This window comes from Strongylocentrotus purpuratus, unplaced genomic scaffold (assembly GCF_000002235.5).
Source record: "Strongylocentrotus purpuratus isolate Spur 01 unplaced genomic scaffold, Spur_5.0 spur5_scaffold_1, whole genome shotgun sequence".
In the NCBI taxonomy this organism is placed as follows: domain Eukaryota; kingdom Metazoa; phylum Echinodermata; class Echinoidea; order Camarodonta; family Strongylocentrotidae; genus Strongylocentrotus; species Strongylocentrotus purpuratus.
This window is the reverse complement of record NW_022145594.1, coordinates 25,707,914-25,731,104: the sequence shown is the minus strand read 5'-3', so window position 1 is coordinate 25,731,104 and position 23,191 is coordinate 25,707,914.

Genomic DNA, 23,191 nt, shown 5'->3' with positions numbered 1-23,191 from the left:
AAATATATTTCAAAGGGATGGTCCACCATTATACAAATATGGTTTAAATTTAAACAGAAAATGAGAGAGAGTGAAGGTTTAAGCAATATCCGATTAAAAATAGGAAAGCCATGAAATTTTGAGGTTGGCATTAGTGAAACACAACTTTGCAACACTGTGACGTGTTTTGCGAGCTTTTCTCCAATTTGCTCTCCACGAAAATGTCATAGACTTTTCATTTTCAAAGTCAAAGGCTGCCGACCGATTTTGAACTCGCCGCCCAGTGACCGACTGATTTCCCAGCGGCGATCGACCGGCGACCGGGCTGCGACCGCTCTGCAGCCTTTGACCTAGCGGCTTCGATTTTGACTTAACTCGCTCGACGGCGAACACTGGATTAGGTCGGTGCCCGAGTAGCGACCGAGCGTTTTTTGGTGCCCCGCCGAACACCGGCCGGCCGCCGGGCAATTTCTTTAAAATCAACCGGTGGCCGGTGGGAGACCGCTCGGGAATCGGTTGGTCATCAGTCGGTCACTGCCGGGACGCCGCCCGTAGAAGCTCTCCGATTTCGCCCAGTTTTGACCAAAAATGGACAAGCGACCGACGGGAAATTGACAGCGCACCACCCAGACATCGCAGGTGCTCAACAGCCTGCTCGAAAAATCGCTGGGCGATGCCTAAATTCCAACGCCGACCGAGCAGACTACAAATCGGTCGGTCGCCGCTCTGAGTTGTTATGAACGCCACCAACCAATATACCATGGAGACGGGTTGTTCGATATTCGGCTTCGCCAGCTACATTTACCGACATACAGGCTCTCTAATTCCTCAAAAAATAAGGCAGTAAGGATGAACAATTCATTTAATAGCTATTAAAATGATATCATAACCCAAATTGATTTCTTACATTTGTAGGAACAAACTTTATATGAGACTCCTACAACATTCCACTGATGCATCAATTACGCCTAAATATTTCAGTCTCTGTGTCAAAACTTTTTTTCTGAATTTTTCTGAATTTTTAAAATAGAACATACTCATATACATAGAGTAACAAAGTCATGAGTAGCTACAATAGTGAGCATGCATAGACCATGCAATCTTCATTGTCTAACAGTTAATGCACTCTCATACCCACTACGAATGACGGGGCTTGTGCCCGTCAATCAATTCAGCCCATGATTTTATTTAACAAAATGGCACCAATATAAGTTGCCGAACTAACGCTATTAAACTAGACCTCTTTCCGAATGATTTAATCTTCTTACCTTCAAACTTGTCCATGGCATATTGGTTTTTTCTTCCGCGATCTATATAACTTGGGGACCATCAAAGGAATGTGTTCACCAATCAATCTCAAGTGATTTTGTACCCTGCTCTTAGTTTATCGAGTATTCAAACTACCAGCGCGAGTTATGTAAACAACACCCTTGAGACGTGTGCGTGACAAGAAAAGCTTAATAAATAACAATTCCCTGTATTAATCTCTTAAAGTCCAGGGCATCGCAGACCTCTTGAAAAGTATGTTGATTTATAAGTGCGCGTTTCAATGGTATGTTGGCGAACTTGTACTTATGACAGTATCCTGAAAGAATCTTGACGTCATGTTTGCTAAGCCAATTCAACCATCTACAAATATTTGGTTTTATATGATGATATAGACTTTGCACAGTTACTCAAATACGGTTACTTATTGAGCAAAACTTCGAGGGTTCTGAACCAGTATACATTCTTAATCATCAGGAACCCCACAACATAACTCCCCCCCCCCCCCCTCTCCTCAATCCCCGATAAACCGAGATTTTGCGTATAATAATTTAGGCTACAGTCAAGCAATGCCGTTGGAATTGGTTTGGAATTTTAAATTTTTAAAGCACTTTTGATCACACAACCAAATCGAAGTCTGCACTTGACATTCTCTATGTCTGATTATTTTTACGCAACGTCTATAATCATCGTTTAGAGGAATTTAGAGTTAAAATTAACTGCTGTAGCACTAATTAGGCATATAAAGGGTTTTATAGCGATAACTCCTTTATCACATGTTAATGTTTTCTTTTCTTAGTTTTGTTCATATTATTTTAGAATGTACGGGGGGGGGGGGGGTAATTCCATAAACGAATTAAAAAGAAAACCCAAACTGAGTACACCTTCTCTTAAATCCACCTCTGCTTACTTTTCAATGATTGTTCTCGCCTTCCACCCGTTTTCAAAAAGTTCATAGTATTGTAGCTAAAGTCGGGGAAATAACATCCAAAATACTTTTGAAGCACACACAAATACTATCATAGTTTGATAATGCACTATACAAGTAACGAATAATACTAACTTAAGTAAAGTACATGAGTTTATTTTGGTAGAATACGGCCAAGTATGACACTGTAGTACAATGAATATTTCTTGCATTCAAAATTGTATGCCATCATGGGGAGACGAAATTTATTAGAATTGTGTCAGGTGTAATGCAATTTGCAACCTACTTAGTGAACTAGGTACCAATAATTTGATCAAGCCCAAATTGATAAAGTTATCTAAATTCTTAGAATACATAGGTTTGTATTTGTTGTGATAATTATTCGAACAAATAGTCGTACATGCGGCGTTAGGGTGTCTCGTTCAAAGGCCAAGTTGACAAATGTATTTTAAAGGGATGGTTCATCCTTATATTAACTTGGTTTCAATGAAATCAGAAAATGAGAGAAAGAAATTAGTGAAGGTTTGAGCAACATCCGATTAAAAATAGGAAACTATGAAATTTTGAAGTTGTCATTGCTGATACGCAGTTTTTTATAAACTTTCATTTTCTTATTAATTGATGACTCAATACAAAAATTGTTAATGCTGGTGTTGTATATTGCTATATTTAAATTTAAGGTGAATCGGTATGGTTGAAAATGTTCTAAAGAGAAAATATAATTGTTTAAAGTTATTTTTAGTTCAAGGCAATTGGGAGGGGAGATTGCAAGATACGTCACAGAGTTTCCAATTAGTGTTTGATAAATCGCACCTTTAACATTAAAAACTTACTAAATTTTATCCAGATTTTGCTAGAAATTTCAGTAAACTGTTTGTCTAAGTTGTCTTCTTCCATTAAAACTAACTTAATATTGGGATGGACTTCCCCTGTAACGGGTCTTCATATTCCTATACAATTTGAGTACACTCCATTAATTGTGGTTGATTGGCATTGATCAGCTGTTATGCCTGTTTGTGTAAACATGTATTCACAAAGGACATTTCTCTGTATGCATGCATATACAAATAATACACAGCAGTGAGGGCATTTGTAAGAATTACTCACACAAGGTACCGAGTGTGGGTAATTTTATAATGCCCGAACAAAATGATGTGTATTATTTGTTTATAAATTTATGACTTGGATCCTTGTTATTTGATCAATCACCCTCATATCAAACTCAAAGGCCCGAATTCACAAAGGAGGTTTAAATCTAACCAATGGTTTAAATCCTCATTTACATAACCCATGGTTTAAAATGAGCGCAAATTGAGGCGTACCTTGCCTTGCGCGCGTCTAATATTGGACCTCTGACTTGTGTCGCGCTTATGATAAAAACAACAAGCTAGATGTGTTAATGACCGGTCATTACCATTGGGTAATGACCGGCCACGTGTACGCTTTCAACCAATCATTTGATTAGGATTTACGTCATCATCTTATAAACAAAATTTATATACTGGGAGGATATCAAGCACAATTTGAGAACCTCGATACCGGCCTTCAAACCTTAAATATTTTTTGTCTTTTATCTGTTAAATGTCAGACTAGAACGCTTGAAATGATGCACCAACGTAATTGCCAGAATATACTTCCAGTGTGTAATAGTGACAACATTAATTCCCGCTCTTCAGTCGATGCTGTTTGTATATTTCGCCACGTCCTGAGCCTATCCAATTTTCCTTTACCAATGTTCCTATAACACACTTGTTTGGCGTTTTTGTCCATGAAGCGTTTTCTCTATCGTAACGGCCAAATGTGCTGGGTGTAGTCCATATGTGAATAGACTAATTGGGTAGTAGACGAACTGGTTATAGACCAAACGGCAATTCACCCTCCTGGCTCTGCCGCCTCACATTGTGTTAGAGCCGGTCCGATTGCATCGTGTAAAATATGGCTCAATAAAGGATTTTGAATTACAGCAAACATGGGTTTAAGATTTTGAATTACAGCACATTTTCAACACAAAACGAAAAATATAAACATTTTAGTGTGCAATAAGTGCATTAATTTTTTTGAACAGATTTGGGGTGATTTTTCTAAACATGGGTTTAAGTTACTTCTCCATAAATTATATCGAATATTGCTTTTCTCGAACTAGCGTTTGAGGATTCAAAATATTTCATTCTATTTAGAATGCTATACATTTGATTCTTAGACAGTCTCTTTCTTAATATCATCCACGAAGGCATTTCGTGTTTGTAGATAATGAAATGGCAAAATATCTTGTCGTCTGGTCCTGCCTCCTCATCACGGTAGGCGTGGTTCTAGAAGATCTTTTTTCTATGAACAAAACAATGCTTGGGGGAGGGGTGGGAGTGGGTGCTCAATGAATACTGGGTCGAGCTTGAGCCCAAAAGCGCCCCTCCCCCTTCAGAACGGTTCAGCTTCTAAGGTGCAATTTTTCACATTGAGGCTGGTATACAGGGCGTATCATAATAAAGGATATTGAAGTTTAATGACGATTTATATGAAAACTACTGATTTCATAATCAAGCATTTTATGTCTGTTGTAAAGGACAGAATGTCCTCTTGTTAATGACACCCCGATCATACTACTACTGTCACAGTTGACTGAATAACAAAGCATTGCTGTCCACCATGTGAAAGGTGCACTGTGCCAAGTTTGATAACATTTCCTTCTTAGACAGTCACATAATCCACTCATTGTTCAGCTTTTCAATATGTCTGGGCTGACACAAGCACTAATCTTTAGAATTTATCTGTGAATGCTAACTTGTCACAGTGCACCTTTCACATGGTGGACAGCAATGCTTTGTTATTCAGTCAACTGTGACAGTAGTAGTATGATCGGGGTGTCATTAAAAAGAGGACATTCTGTCCTTTACAACAGACATAAAATGCTTGATTATGAAATCAGTAGTTTTCATATAAATCGTCATTAAACTTCAATATCCTTTATTATGATACGCCCTGTATATATCACCCATTCATTTGAAGAGTTGTTAATGAAGGAAAAGCCTATAACGAATTGTCATTATTGAAACAGACCTGCTTGAATATGTTCTGAGAATTCACCATTATCGTTATCATAGTAAGCAAAATGCAAATATACTTAGTTTATGATTTAGTATACAAGGTCCGAAAGCTATATGTGTATACGCTTTACTGTATATTTGCATTAATGGACCCTTTGTACAGCTGCATGACTATAGCAATGTATCAAAATCCTATAAACACTCGCGTTTCTATTTATACCAATTTTCGTATAAAGTCCAACCTGCTTTTTAATAGCGACCACCTTTACAGAAAAACCATCTGTCTTTCAAAATCTCATTATTTGTTTATATTGTAAAGTGTATCATTGAAACATGTATAAAAGAAACCTGTATATAAAGATTATTTTATTGTCCCCTTAAAGCGGTATTTATATACAGGTTTCACTGTATTAATTCAATGATAAAATCAGTGAACCTTGTGTTGATATCTTAAGCATTTAGGGCATTATTAATTATCATCATAAGAAAATACAGATTTTTCCGCTAAATAACTTATACAAATCTATACAAAAACCGATATTTATTGGTGCTTGAATTTTTTTTTAAATTCAATTTGCCCCCGACATTACCCCAAAAATGTGTTATTTGTTTGTTTAGGCCAACCCAAGGGGTACCACCCCCCCCCCCCCTGTAGAACCGCCCCTGCGTGATTGCACACGCTCTAGGAGCGCATTCGAACGCACTAAGAACGAGATCAGGACGAAATAAACTGTCTCTGAACTAATTAGAATGGGTTTGGTCGTACTCTTTGGAACGAGGTAGAACTAGTTAATAACGGTTTTAAACTGGCTACGGACTGGCGTGGAATGCCTGGAGTTGGCAAACCAAATCTGAACTTGATATGAACTAACTGTGGACGGGGTACAGTCGAGATGGACTTATTGAGGACTGTTTATGAACAAACTATGATCGTATTATAGACATTATTTACACATTTTACCCCTTTCACAACCCGTTTTACGATTTTCTAAGACGGTTCCAGAATGTGGTGAGAACTAGACCCCGTTTACAGTGAGAAAAGGTCGGGCCAGGCCGCGGCCGAGCCGCGGCCCGGCCTAGCACTGTAAATGCGCAAAAAAACAAATGCGAGGCCAAACTGGCCGCGCATTTGGCCCTGCTCTGGAGGTAGTCTCGGCCGCGGCCAGGCCGAGGCCTGGCCCGGCCTTTTCTCACTGTAAACGCACGCAGGGTCAAATGCGTGGCCAACAGTTACCCCGGAAGTGAAAGTTCGCCGTGTATAGGAAATTGGGGAAAAGATACACTGCAAATCGCGTGCGACCGGATCTGATCTGTGACCCTCGGCGCGCCCCCAAAATAATCGTTTGTTTACATGCAGAGCGCCACTCTGACAAAATATTGAAAGGTTACAATTTAGGCCGCGGCCGAGCCTGCCACTGTAAACGCACAAAATTGCGGGCCTGGCCCGGCCCTGGCCCTTTTCTTACTGTAAACGGGGTCCTAGTTTGGTGTGATAGGGGCTTTAAGGAATTGGAATGGGATTTTCCATCCCCTATTGAAATACCCTTTTCTGCGGAATACACACGTATAAATAAATGTACAATTATCCTACGTTAGCAGCACCCTCTGCCAAATACACGTTGATGGATGCAAATATGCATCCCCAAAACACCCTTACTCCTGAGTATGTGGGAAGTAAAAAAGGGTATTGAAATTGCCCTTAGGATGATTTCATGACCATTCTATGCGATCATGTTCCTGAAATCATCAGAGGGACTAATATGTTATCCTATCGGTAGCAAATTCAAAAATTTTCCCTTTTTTGACTCCGGCCCCAATGCCCCGATTTCAATAATAAATATGAAGCAAACACGTTATCCATTGGCGCTATAAAGTTCATGCTAATTAGGCCGGAAGATATTTTATTTGACTTGACTCGCGCCTCTAGACATTACTTTACTCTAAGAGATTAATCGGGCTTACTTTTGAAATTAAAGTGACTTTGAAATCCCATATTAATAACATACTACCCTAATCATAAAACAGTTTACTTGACAAAAATGATTGTATCTGATTATTCGCTGGGCAAGTTTAAGGTGTCGTGGTTTAGTATATACGTCACTGGACTGAAAACCATGTGGTTCACGGTTCGAGTCCCATATCAACCATACTCCTATCAAATAAAAAAAATACACAGAGTAAAATCTTTCTCAGTATATCCTCTCATATCTCTCTCTCTTTCTCTCTCTCTCTAAGACACGCACATACACACGCACACACAGTCTTTTGCATTCACGTCTCATTACGCTGGTACGTAAGATTAAGAAGAAATAGGACATTTCCATATTGCTTTTTGAAACGTTTTATTCTTATTAAACAGCATCAAGGGCATATACAGAATCCTCTTTTTTACATTAAAGGTAAAGACCAGTTTTGGAAACGCCACCCTCTCAAAAAATGAAATGGAAGCTCGTATTACCAATCATGTGAAAGGATATGTTTTGACTAATACGTGATGATACAAATTTTGCCGAGAAACCGCCTACTAATTGATATATTTGGTAAAATATTATATCTATTTGGACCTGATAGATATCGCGCACGTGTCGCGTAGTCCCATAAACATATTTATGTGTACAGTGCTTGTATCTTTACTAAGACTTGGCCAAATTTATTATCATTTTGATGATTTCAGAACCTTGCTGTACACACCAATACTTATCATGCTACATGATCAACTATTTCTGATCGATTCCACAACGTTTCTTTCACAATGTAATCGCATGACCATAACTGGCCTTTATGTTCAAGAATATGAATATTGGCATATGAAAAATACTTGTTTACAAAAGTTTTCTGCAATAGGAACATGCCTATATAGTTAATCTGACTTTGCATTTTAAAAGCTACGAGTGGAAAGTGTTGTATTGTCTTAATGACATTATAAAGCTACTAATATCATCAAGATACAGGCAAAACACACTTCAACGTTGTATACTTAATAGTCCTTATGTTGAAAAAATTCCCGAGTTACCATGATTAAATGTAAGTCATCACAAGACGCACTTTATGAAAGGTGACACCATAAGGGGCGTATAAATCACGACATTGATAGAAAAAACAATACGAAATAATGGGCAATTATATACACCTTATTCAACATACAGATATAAGATAATGTAAAATTTGCCTACAGCAAATTTAAAGATATACTTCAACAACTACAAGTATACATGTTTATATAAAATACTTATTGCATGCTATATTTTCTAGGAGAACTTCCTAGTACGCTGTGAAAAGAGATTAATGAGGTAAAAAGAGAAACGGAGAAATCCAGAGAAAGAAAGAAAGGCAAGAAAGAGAGAAAGAGAGAGTGTGAGTTTGTGTGGGTGAGAGAATAAATTAGAGAAAGAAAATTGAAAAAAACAGAGAGGATTTGATAGACAAAACAAGGATTTATTTCAGTGTATCATATCTTCACGTTAAGTATAGACAATACATTAATAGATTGTAATTTCTTTGTTTTCATTCCAAATTGGGTCCGATACACTAAACGAGAAACGCTTTTTACAGCAATGTGTACTAATAGCATTGATGCAAGATGGATGGAGCGTTAACAAAATTATTGCATATTTCAGATGGATATTCAATAACAGCAATTGTATACAAAAATAATAGATTGCATCCTGATCATAAATAACAAATCTCCTAAACGAATTCTATAATTCTGTGTAATATATTTTGGTATAGATTTTACAGCGGTCTTTCTTTTGTCTAAAAACAGCTTGATAGGAAGGAAACGCCTACAATTTGTATATCATCAATTGTTCATACATCCTGGACTGGGTGTGAAAGACGCAAGTTAGAAATATTGTAAGTTCAGTTGACTTGTTTATAGAATTTAATGTTTACAATATACTACCCGGTCTATATTCATAATCATGATTATCATAATCTAGGGGCATAGATCTGACACCCATCTTATTGTGTTCGACATATATCAAACTATAAATATCTCCATGACTTGACGGTTTCTGTGAAATGAAATATATTTGATAAGGAAAATCTTCTTATGATTTGCCTTACATAAGGGTATACATGTGGGATTTTATCGGAAACGAAAGGGGTACCTCCTGCGTCTCAGAGCCACCTAAATACATATTTTTGGCCTATTTGGCTGTGGTGGGTGTCAGCAATGTGGGGCATTTTGTTTGTTACGTGCTTGCCTAACAATGCAACATACCTTGTACTGAACAATTAAAACTAAGCCAGCTCTAGCACGTCAACCCCACACACACTTCCTTTCTTAGCCAACACTCTGTATCGACCTGAACCTCGCCCCTTTATTACAAATAAAAAAAACATATGGTCTTAAAGGTAATACAAAGTTTTGGGAAATTTTGAAAAGTGGTTGGATAGTGATTCTTTACAATTTTGATATATTTGGATGCCCTTGTGAATGTATTATAAATACTAGAAAATTTAGCCCCTAAAACACTTCCGCTTTTCCGAGAAAAATTTAATATACTAATTTACCGGTGCTCCCGGTAAATTTTGATAAATTCAAACAGTGCCTACGGCCGTATAATGGTAATTGCGACCATGAAAATCTCAGAATATGTGGTTGTGATATATAATTTCCAAACGGGAATAGCTCATTGGTCTATTTTATTGAAGAAAAATTGTTTTATAGCTTAATTAATATTTTGACCATGAGAGGGAGCTATACAACATAAAGAGTTTATTATTTATAATTTCATAACTTGCAACTTGATTTTGACCGCGACAATGATCCCTGAATATTGTAGGATCGCATATGCTTCCAATATGTTTATTTGAACCAAATTCATGACCCCATACCAAAACTTTGTATTACCTTTAAGAGTGGAAGAAAAATAAATAAGGGAGTCTATTATAATGGATGGAATAGGCGAGCAAAATATAAACATGATCACCACAGTGGCAAATGTGTATTACCGCCTTGTCAAATGTCGATGGTGCCAGAAGTTCAACTCTGATGTTTTACATTCACTGCGTTAACACGATCTCAAAGACCTTCGAACATTTAACGAAAGGGTAAATTCAATACCTGATCGTTAATCCATCTGAAACCAGGTTCAGGTTACGTAAAACGTCACTGGCAGTAATATTCATACATTATAATCGGTGATGGACAAAGCCTATTGAAATTCGTTTCAGATTATTTTTTCCGAAAAGCTTTGCGATCATGTTATTTATACATTAAGTTGAAGATACCATGAAGTAGTTACACATCTTTGTACTCAATCCCCCCACAATTAGCTTCCTCCAAAGCTTCATCTAGATCTCTTACTTTTCCACCACCAGCTGTCATTTTCCATTTCATTAACATTTTGAAGTTAGCATCTTTTAATGATGATGTATTTTGCAACCGCTTATTTTCGTGTGCGGTGTAGCTAACGTCTAAGTGGATGGCGACATCCGTGTAGGAGTCTGCTGGAAGGCAACCTGCCAGTTTCAGTAGTTGCTTCTCCGTAACGATTTGCTCCAATCTATGGGTAAATCAAACACACACACTTGTTAACGATTATTGTAATAATAGTAATAACGGCCCTGCAGTTATTAATACCCCTAGCGTTGCTAGGTACATCTTTTATACAGCTGCGTCGAGAGAGACAGATTTGGGCAAAATACTAGGCAAGGAAGGAACCTATGACTTCCTGTACGGTAGTCAACAAACCTACTTGCATAAACTTGATGTAGAATATAGGAGTACTTTGTTCGTGCAATAGTTCCATATTCGTATTGCATCGGGGAAGAAGTTCCTCTGATAGACAAGAAGTTGGTGTATAACATACAATCATCAGCGAAGAGCCTGACTGTTGATTTTTGGGAGAGGTACTCTGACTGGCAGATCGTTGATGAAGAGGAGAAACAGCATTGGGGCGACAACACTGCCTTGCAGAATATCAGATGTTACTTGGCTGGTGTTAGAGATGTATCCTTCAGTACCACATGTTAGGTCCTGTAACTCAGGAAATCAGAAACCCATGTGTTTGTTTGTGTCCCCGGGTGCCATAGAAATTGAGCTTGTATAGCAGTCTATCATTGGGAAATTTGTCAGATGCTTTGTAGAAATCAAAGAGTACCATGTCCAATTGTTCTCTGTCATCGATGGCTTTGGCGAGGTCCTGGACAGCAAGGAAAAGATGGAAGGCGCAGAATCGATTCTTACGAAAGCCATGTTGTGCATCAGACGGGATATTGTGGGTCATGATGCTAGTATGAACGATGTGCTCCAGTATTTTACAGATCACTTATGTCAACGAGATATGCCTGTAGTTATTTGGCTTGCTGCAGTCAACTTTCCTGAAGATGGGAGTAATATTAGCCATCTTCCATTCATAAGGTATGACACCCTGGTTAAGGGAGGCTCTTTAGAAGTCAGGCTGGACTTTGGTCAGGACCAGTAGCTTTATGAACATCAAGCTCAGACAGGATCTTCAGAACCCCTAATGGAGAGATAGTAAGGTGATCCATGGATTGGTATAAGCTTGGCCCTTTGTCTCTCAGACTAGTCATATCTTCATTGCAGTTGAAGACGGATGAAAACTGACGGCTTAAGATAATCGCCTTTTAGAGGCTGTCTGAGTAAGTCCATCCATCAGATGATTGCAATGGAGCAACACCTAAAGCATCGCATCGCTTGCTCTTTATGAAACTCCTGAAACGCTTTGGGTTACAGGTGGTGTGTGGGTTAACTACGTCTGACAGGTACCTATCAGGTACCTTGTTTGCGGGTGATTCATACCCGTTTCTTGACTTCCATGTATTTCTCACGGTCAGCTTTAACATAACCAGCCTTAGCTATGTTGTAACATTTCTTTTTCTTCTGGGAGAGGCGTTTCATAGAACAGGGAGTCCAAGGTTGGTTGAACCTAGTCGATATCATCTTGGATGGCACATTCATATCCAGTAAATGAGTCAAGAACGTTTTGATATCAGACGAAATGGTTTGTATGGAGCTAGAGCTGCAGTATTGGTCAGTGTAGCCTTTCTGAAATGCAATAAGCCTTCTTCATGTTCTCTACATCTGCAGTAATTTCAAGGGGATACCAATTATTATTATTTTGTATTTTACCTGTTTATATGCTTGTGTATTTATCTATTTCGTTTTTGATGTTGTTATTTGTTTTTATTATTACCAAACAGGGCCTCATGGAAGACCACCAAATTGGTGATATGTGCCACCCTATATAAATATCAGAAATAAATAAATAAATAAATAAATAATTTTACAGGAAGATATTTCTAATAACGGGTTTGCGTCTACTTGCTTTAACATATAACACTACGGACGCTACGTCATGATCACCAATCCCTTGCAGCGGAGAACACCCGAGGAAGAAGTCTAGCCAGCTGTTCTGTCTCGTTGGGAAGTCTACAATTTGATGTATGCATGTCCATAAACCTCATTTTGGTTGCATTGTTTGGGTTACCTAATTGATGTCAAGGAGGTTCATATCACCTCCAATCGACTGCGTTGAGGTGCTGAGTGTGAATCCTCCACCGTGACCATTTCACAGAGGTTTTCCATATATGCTGAAGAGTTTGATGGCCTATACATAGCACATATGATTAAGGATAGGTGCCTAGGAAGATGGATTTTGGTGAAGATAGCTTCCCCATCAATGTCCGGCCTGACCGTAAGTTCTTTAAATACAAGATCTTTCTTTATGGCGATTCATACTCCTCCGTTTCCGTGCACACGATCCTTTCGAACTACGTTGTAGCATGGATGGAATAGTTTAGAGCTGCAGATGGAACTGTTCGGCCATGATTTAGTACCCAGGATTGTATCAGGGTGTGTACAGTAGTAGGAGTAGTAGTAGTAATATTAGTAATAGCGGCAGTAGTAGTAGCAGTATCAGTATACATGTAGTAGTAAGGAACGGGCTGTATAGGCCAATATCAAATGGATGATTAGTTTTAACCAATCAGCTGTCTTTTTTCACCGAGTGAATGCAGTTTGAATCCCCTTGGAAACTAGTGATATTGTGTTTCTATTACATTTACAAAGCAAAGGTGGTGTCAGGCGCAGGCGCGTACAAAGAGGGGGGGGGGGGGGGGGGTTAAACCCCACCCCCCCTTTGGTATTTTTTTGTATGTAAACCCCCCCCCCCCCCCTAAATTTCCCTAAACCACAATAATGACCCCCCCCCCCTTTTGGATTTTTTTTTTTTTTTTTTTATAAAAAAAAAAAAAAAAAAAAAAAAAATCCCATGGCTGACCTCAAAAAGATGACCTTACCCCCCCCCCAACGGAGCAAAATGTCAAATTTTCAAATTTCGATACCCCCCCCCCCAAAAAAAGTGCCCTTTCCCCCTTTTAACGTTTTAACCAATCAGCTGTCTTTTTTCACCGAGTGAATGCAGTTTGAATCCCCTTGGAAACTAGTGATATTGTGTTTCTATTACATTTACAAAGCAAAGGTGGTGTCAGGCGCAGGCGCGTACACAGAGGGGGGGGGGGGGGGGGGGGGGGGGGGGGGGGGGGGGGTTAAACCCCACCCCCCCCCTTTTGGTATTTTTTTGTATGTAAACCCCCCCCCCCCTAAATTTCCCTAAACCACAATATGACCCCCCCCCCCCCCTTTTGGATTTTTTTTTTTTTTTTTTTAAAAAAAAAAAAAAAAAAAAAAAAAAATCCCATGGCTGACCTCAAAAAGATGACCTTACCCCCCCCCCCCAACGGAGCAAAATGTCAAATTTTCAAATTTCGATACCCCCCCCCCCCAAAAAAAAAAGTGTCCTTCCCCCCCCCCCCCCCCCAACCCCCCCCCCCCCCCCAACCCCCCCCCCCCCCCCCCCCCCCCCGCTTATTCAGTGGCTGGCTGAGTCATTGCGAAATTTTTGGCCCGATTTATATATGTTAAACCCCCCCCCCCCCCTTGAAAAAAATCCTGCGTACGCGCCTGGGTGGTGTAATACAACCCCCACCATAGAAATCCTAAATTACAACTCTAAATCAATCACTCATGCACACCGCGCGCTAAGAAATAATGAGATATACAATGAATAAATAAATAAATATTCAACAACTTCATTTCAGTCGCATATATCCATTTAACTCGAGGAAATATATTACAGAAACAACCCGTATTCCATTCCCCACGCACATACATGAACCCCAAACCCAACTTGATGTGGATGTTAGTGTTAGCAACTCTGCATTTTTATTCGGGTAATATATATATATATATATATATATATATATAATATATGTTTGTGCATGTATGTGTGTCAGGATGTTCTGGTATTTGCTTGCGCATGTGTATGTGTGTATGTTGTAGCACATAGATGGTGACTTTTGGCGATAAATATCATATTGGACATTATCCCATTGATGAAAAAGGGCGTACGATGCATTGTTGTCTATTTTGCAGTATATGAACACACTGTACCTGTTCAAGCTTTCCCCCTGTGTCGCGGTAGACGATGACAGCAAGGTTGAGCCCTCAACTATGGGGAGAGAGAGAGGGATTTTGTGTCATTTCCTGAAATCTGGACCCTGTATCTTAAAGACTTTAAATAATTGTACAAGTTACAATGACTGTTATAAGCAACTGATATAGTTGCTTTACAGTTTTTCATTTTTGGAAAATGCAAGGAGAGCGATTAGGTAATATGATTGAAGATCAAACATGATATGACGGGTGTTAGCCTATCTGTGCACCAAAATAGCATTACAAACGATTAAGATATTGTTACTAAGATTGTACATGTAACTGTCGAATTAACAACATTATATAATTATGTAACATCCCAGACGACGATCTGCTTTCACCATTACGCCAGAATGATGAATTTATTCTAAACAAAGTCTGAACCATTCCATCATGCCGATTATTAGAAATAGCCTACATGTACGATTTAGTGGCAATTCTTGTAGGTTGGTTTCAAACCACACCCTTGACCTAACCATAAGATAACCATTAGGTCAAGGTTATCATGAATCTCTGTTACAGTAAGACAATTAATTTGAACTTTGACCTCAATTTTTCTATCAGATTTCAATGTTGTAAAACATAGTAAAATAGATGAATTCATTAATTGTGTTGATGAAAAAAAACATAGAAATTAAAATTATTTACTTCACGTTAGGTATAAACACAAAGTTATCATTCTGGAAAAACATTTTTTTTTTTTTAATGTGGTGTCTTGCAGTTGTCTTTTTATTAGGCAGATTGGCTTTCTTAAGATCGGAAGCTCAGTGCACTTGTATGTGTACCCTTTCTGAATACGTACAGGTGCTATCAAATGTATGTATACAACTTCTTTGGACGGCCCCACGATTGGTTTGAGGTTATAGAAGAAATACGAAAAAGGGATGAAAGTATGTTTCCCTTTTAATTTTAATTTTATATGAAACAAAATATATTGTCTCGGTTTCCTCATTTCTGGAGCGTTTTTCTGTTGGTTGTTGTCCCCCCCCCCCCCCAAACAAAAAGGAACATTTATCTATTTTTATGTTACGCTAACAACTCAGTCCTTTATGATCCTAAGAAATGAAGAATAAGTTATATGGTAAAATAAGGAATAGAAAGATTCAACCATTTTGAAGATGAATGGAGTCTTTTCGTGCTGGTATATTCGAAAAGCCAAGCACTGCTATCACGTCTACTTTATTTGTTAAGCAAGGTTTTTAATTTCATGAGTACAATAAACAAACTTATAACAAATCTTGATCTTTATTTTAGTGCATTTTTAGCAAACTGAAAAATGTCTTATAATGCGTCCCTTTTTGAATTAAAACTGAAGAGATCCCTCGATTATTATTAGAATCGATATTTAATATCCTATTGTCTTTTTTGAATTAAATGGATCTTACCGGAGGCTTCTTCTTTGAATAAATCGTCAGCCGCTGAAAACGTGACGATCGGGTACGGACGTACGATCATGAACGCGTACGAATATTCATCAGCGAAATATTTACACGCATGTACAGAGTAAGATAGCTCCTAAGACGAGTACAGCTTCGAAGAGACTGAGGTTGTTGATTTTTTTACTCATCCAACGAATAAAGAGTCTGTGACATATTAGGGAGCAAAAAGCCACTCTACACACTTAATTTTCCCTCATTCGGTCACTAAAGTTGGATAATACTCATCCAATATTAACATTCATGCACTTCATCGAGAAAGTAATCGGGTCAGATACTCGTTTTAAATATCATGTGTGTAACATTTCAGTAAGAGAAAGGTGGTGTATTCAGCAAATGTGTAAAATAATGCATTTATTAGATATATTCTCTCCACTGAATGAGTGAGCTACGATTTTTACTCACCATACTTAGTTCCTTCTGTTGGTGTGTAGTTCTTGTAATGAGGTACAAGTTCTCCAAGTTCTGCTTTTATTAAAGCTGCATCGAGATCCTTCATGTATCCACCATAGTTTTTCCATTCTGCACGGTGAAACAAATGACACACGATTGCTACCAATTTACCTCATAAGGGTGGAAATAGAATCTCTTTACAAAGAGAGTATTGACATAATGTGAGTCAGAGCTCTCGGAAACAATGTGGCGTTCAATTCTTCCTAGAAACGGTTATTTCTGGTTTTCGGTCAATTACTGGTCAACATATCCATACACATGGAGTCTTAACAATCATTCTCTCACCCACGCCGTCCTTGCTTTTCTTTTCCTACTTCTCTCTTTTTATTCTCTTTTTCAAGATTATTATGCTGCTCAAGAACAATAAGCCCTGCAGCCACAAAACATAAACACTCTCTTTGCCCTGAAACAGCTTCTTGGGTATTCAACGTTTAAAATGTTGTCCAACTAGTACGTGAATGAGTTGTAACAAGTCTCCTGATCAAAAAAGAAAAGAAAAAGTGACTACTAGAAGCAATCGTCACAATGAATGCCAATGCGTTAATTGTTCTTAAGTTTGACGTAAATATGACGTGACAGTGCGTGAACGGTGATTTAGTTGAGCGTAAAAATGACGTGACAATGCGTGTCTTGGTGGTTACGAATTGCGTGAACTATTCGTAAATTATACGTGACCCTTTACGGACTGCGTGCCACAAAAAATATTATCCGCTACACGTAGACAATATAGCTCGGAAAATTATTCAACATTAAAGAAATAGGAACACTTTTAAACGTAAAATAATTGACGAGGAGCATTAATTTTGTTGCATGGGCAAGAGACTTACATCCTCATTGTCATGACTACACACACAAACCTATTTAGGTAATCTTACTCAAATAGGGAAATGATCTTTGACACTATAGTGACACACTTAAATGACTGCATTAACTGATTAAATTGAGATTGATAACGCACAGGAATGAGCTTTGTTAATATGGCAATATAGTGACATGGCAAATGAGTATTTTTAATTAGTGAGTTCTTTAACCTAATGTTGTGAGTAAATCACTTCATCTCAACTAGTGAGTAATGCTTCAATTACTCAGTCAGTCAGGTTGTTAGGCTCATCACATGTGATTATATGGCAAATGAGTCACTAAAGTTGGAAAATACTCATCCAATATTAACTTACATGTACTTTAATGAGTAAAAAGACTCATCGAGAAAATAATCGGGTCAGATACTCGTTTTAAATATCATGTGTGTAAAATTTCAGTAAGAGAAAGGTGGTGTATTCCACCAAATGTGTAAAATAATGCATTTATTAGACATATTCTCTCGACTGAATGAGTGAGCTACGATTTTTACTCACCATACTTAGTTCCTTTTGTTGGTGTGTAGTTCTTGTAATGAGGTACAAGTCCTCCAAGTTCTGCTTTTATTAAAGCTGCATCGAGATCCTTCATGTATCCACCATAGTTTTTCCATTCTGCAAGGTGAAACAAATGACACACGATTGCTACCAATTTACCTCATAAGGGTGGAAATAGAGTCTCTTTACAAAGAGAGTATTGACATAATGTGAGTCAGAGCTCTCGGAAACAATGTGGCGTTCAATTCTTCCTAGAAACGGTTATTTCTGGTTTTCGGTCAATTACTGGTCAACATATCCATACACATGGCGTCTTAACAATCATTCTCTCACCTACGCCGTCCTTGCTTTTCTTTTCCTACTTCTCTCCTTTTATTCTCTTTTTCAAGATTATTATACTGCTCAAGAACAATAAGCCCTGCAGCCACAAAATATAAACACTCTCTTTGCCCTGAAACAGCTTCTTGGGTATTCAACGTTTAAAATGTTGTCCAACTAGTACGTGAATGAGTTGTAACAAGTCTCCTGATAAAAAAGAAAAGAAAAAGTGACTACTAGAAGCAATCGTCACAATGAATGCCAATGCGTGAGTCGTTTTAAAGTTTGGCGTAAACATGACGTGACAATGCGTGTCTTCGTGGTTACGCATTGCGTGAACTATTCGTAAATTATACGTGACCCTAAAGGGACTGCATTCCACTATTATTGGAATGCATTGGCACGCCATAGAGCAGGGCAGTGCGGGACCAAAATGCGAACAAGTGTCAACGAGGCTTTACGTGTATTATGTCGAAGTGTTGTGGTCGAGTCTGCAGATTATACCGAAGTTATTTTTTTAAGACAGCTTTTATATTAAGGATAACAGATTTTCTGAACGATTCCTAATAAAATTTGTTTTAAAACGTTCGAAATATCTTATTATTATTCTGTATTATTTCTGTTTTCCCCTCATAATAAATATTTTCTATGGAAGAAAATAGATTGTGTAACCTGCTTCATTTTGAGAACGGTTTCCTGTTGCTCGTTTTGAATATTCTGTTGATGTTATTTAGAAACCAAAATGAAGTAACCGTTAATGAGTATATCACATTATTCCTGTACAGTTATTGCCCCGTACCAAATGTACGAATTCTTTGGTATCACTGCTTCATGGAATCGAATTAGTCAACCTTTAACCTGAATCATATTTCAATATTGCATGTCAGCCCGAAATTCGCTCATTTTTGTGATTTGTGTCCAAAAATATGGAAAAGTCATTTTTCCTAAAAATAGATCAAACATGGGTTATTGGGTCTTGTTTAAAGTTTAGGTGGTTGTTTTTGGAGTCAAAATAGTTGAATTGTAATAACAAATGAAATAAAACAACAAAAACAATGAAATACATACACTGTCGCTCATAAAGGTGGAATATTTTAGTTTTATCCCAATTCATGGAATTATTTTAAAAATTATTTAAAAATAATAGATCTAGATAATAGTATACATTCTCAGATTGTATTGAATAATAATTTGCCAATGTGTGTTTTGCGTGATTGCTAAAGCATGTGTATGATACTATGCTTATCATCTAGGGGACCTATGCCCTTAAGTCATAAATGACAGTGATGAGGATTAATGCCCCACAATGGGCACTAATATAGCACATCGACACGGTTTTGATCCTGGGGCCTCACAGTTACGAGGCCATTTCTTTGTCACTGAAACATGACTGTACGCATCAAGAGTTTCTCACCTTCATGTTTTGAACATTTTTCTGTTAGTCGTTTAAAGGGTTTAGAAGGTTCTGCTAATGCTATTTCAAAACAAAAAGGAAGTAAATTTAAATAAGTACACAATATATTTCCTGGACAACTCGATGCAAAAAAAGCAATTTGATTTTTATTTTTCATGAATTTTTAAGTACAACCTAATTTCGAATTTCTTCTTCTTTTAAAATGTTTGTTGATTTGCATATCTTCATTCTCTTTTTACTACTATGAATGATCCTCATAAACATGGTGGAAATACTCTTTTCTATCTTTGTTTATTTAATCTACCCTAGAGATTGGCTATTCAACGTAGTGCTCGCTTTTGGACCACCCTGACAACAGTTTGAGTATTAAAAAAAACAGACATAGACTACTAAGACTGGACACATGATGGAAAATGATTTCCCCTCTTAGTTTTCGAATGTATTTCTATCTGAGAGTAATATGGCAAGAGTAAATCAATTCAATAACAACGGTGTAAAATCTGCGACTTTTAAATTATCAACCTTTATGTATGGGAATCCAAACATGTGGAATCTGAGTTTCAGTACATCATTTTATTTCTGTACAGTCATAAATAAATTAAATTTGAGTATTTACGGATGTATTTAACATGCATATTATGCTGACAATGCTGTACTATTTACATATTGTCATTATTTCTATTTTTGTTTGTTACTATCCTGAAGATAAAGAAATGAATAAATACACAATATGCATGAACAGAATGGCTCCTGTTGCCTTTTTTTTTCAAATTTCATCTAGTGAAATATGTGGTCTTTCTTATTCTTTTTTGCAGTGTTTTCTGGAGGTTCAATGAGTTCTGCAGATTATACGGACATGATTTGTTTAAGGCAGCTTTCATTAGTATAACAGTGATTTTCTGAACGATTCCGAACAATTTTTTTGAAAAATATTGGAATAAGTAATTATTATTTTGTACCATCGGTGTTTTCCCCTTATGATATTCATTTTCTATGGAACAAAATAGATTGTGTCACCTGCTTCATTTTGAGAACAATTTTCTGCTGCTCGTCCAAGAAGTTTTGAAGATTCTGCTGCAGTTATTTAAAACCCAAAAGGAAGTAACCTTGAATGAGTACATCACATTATTCATGTACAGTTATTATCCCGTATTCAATGTACGAATTCTTTGGTATCACATTTCCTTATTATGTACTATATATTTGTCAACCTTTTTCTTATGATAGTCAGTAAAACAATACAGCCATTCAACTTGCATGACGCATGAGCTTAATCATCATTCCAAGTCGAAATTTAATACAGACTGACATGGACCTGATTTTTCTTTTCTTTATGTTAGACAGGCTGATTTTTGAAAGCCAGGAGGGACATTCTTCTTTGTACCCTTTTGAATAAATGCACGTGCTACCAAACGTAGTGCGCGTATCTGGACCGCCCTGATAACAAAGTAGGGCTTCATAATAATGAGGCCATTGCTTAGCCACTGAATCATGACAGTACGCAGCGGGGGCTAGGGTACGGGGCCGCCCCCACACACACAAATGCAAAAAGTTTATCAATAATTCATATCATTTTTTCCGGATCCCAAATATAAAAAATGCTCTGTGTGGCCATGACTTGAACCATATGTTATTCATTTTCTACGAAACAAGATATATTGTCTAATTATCGTCCTTTTCGGAACATTTTTCTGTTGGCCGTTGTTTTTACCCCCCCCCCCCCCCCCAAAAAAAAGGGAACATGATCAATAATATTGAACCATACTTTACAATATCCAGCGTATAAAGTTTCCCAAGGTAAATATTCAAAGTGGGCTTTTATTTTGTATTGGGAATGGGTTTTCTACAATTAATTTCATGAATCTCTTTCAAACAATGATACCGTATAGCCTAGGTTTTAATTCATTTGTCAATACTCTGATAAAACAGCCTGAAGAAGATATTTATTTTCATGGCATGATAACATATTAATTCTATCACTAAGTTACGAAAAGAAAAATAACCTATCTGGTAAAATAAGGGATAAAATCATTCACCTATTTTAAAGATAACGAGAGACTTCTTGTACTGATATATCAGAAGAGCCAAGCACTGCTATTACGTGTAGTTTATTTTTTAGGCAGTTTTTTTTTTAATTTCTCGATTACAATTAAAAAAAACAAAAACCAAGTCTTGGTCTTATATTATATCTTTAAATCATGTTGTGTTATGTCTATTACACTGGCAGGCAGGGCGAAGCCAAAAAATAAAGTAATTTAATTCCTGTTACCGGTCCAAGCATAATTTATTAATGATTCATTGACATATGAGAGAGCACGATGATGGGTTTATTGGTCGATCATAAATTCAGACATTCGCGATAACCTTTCAAACTGTAGTATCTGACAAACGTTTTCTACAGAACAGAGGGACGGGCCATTTGTAAATTACAAAATTCCGGAACCCTCTCGGCAAAAGCTCTGCATTGACCTTATCGAGTTTGAGAAGATGTATATCCTTGCGTTGTTATCTACTCAGATTATTTTGAAGTTAAACCCCTTCCTTAGGGCAAGAATGCAGACGCTGCCATTATGAGACTTTCAAGACGTTGTACATTTTATGAAGGACTGTGGCATTACGCACAATACTAGTTCTCCCCGTTATCCGAGAAACAGTGGCCAGACCAAAAGTGCTGTCAAAATAGCAAATGGCTTGTTGCGCAAAACAAGTGAAGCGAAAGGAGACTTTCAGCTAGCGCTTCTCAACTTGCGCAATTCACCGACAGTGGACTGAACAACTCACTAGCTCAACAGTTGTGTGGTCGACGCACACGCACCCTAGTTCGGTAGTTCCAACATCAACACCATTTCTAAAACGATGGACAGTTGAGAATGTGGTCGCGAACAAAGCCCGACAGCAGCAAAAACAAAAGCGCTTTTATGACTTAAGCCCCTTTCACACCAGACCATGCGTAGAGTTGTGTGTTGTTGGGTACCGACTACACCGAGCGTACGCTGCCCTACGATGGCAACGTAACTATATGCTGAGGGACGCAAAGGGATACGCGAGATTAACGTACGTACTTTCTGCGTAGACCTGAGACGCAGAAAGGACGCGTTTTGTACGCAAGTCTACGCAATATTACGCTACCCTACGCCAGTCCGAAGAAGCAGAAAAAAAAAACTTGCGCACACATTAAGCAAACGTAGGCAACCGTAAGAAAACCTGTACCGCAGGCATACGTATATGGCCGAAGAAGCATGCCAATATCTGTATTACTATACACCTAAACGACTATATGTCTATCCAGCCGTCCAATCAGAACGCAGGAAACTGTACATCTAAACATTTATACAACTATACAACTATACGACTATACGTCTATACATCCATCGAAATATCCGTGAACACAACAGCGTGCGGTCCGAAGTACCAAAATTCTGTACAACTCTACGACTTTACGTCTATCCAGCTATCGGATAAACGTGTAATTTTAACCACAATTGTGTTAATACGTTATATGTGACACTGACAGGTCGCTTATTGGCGTGGGGTCCAG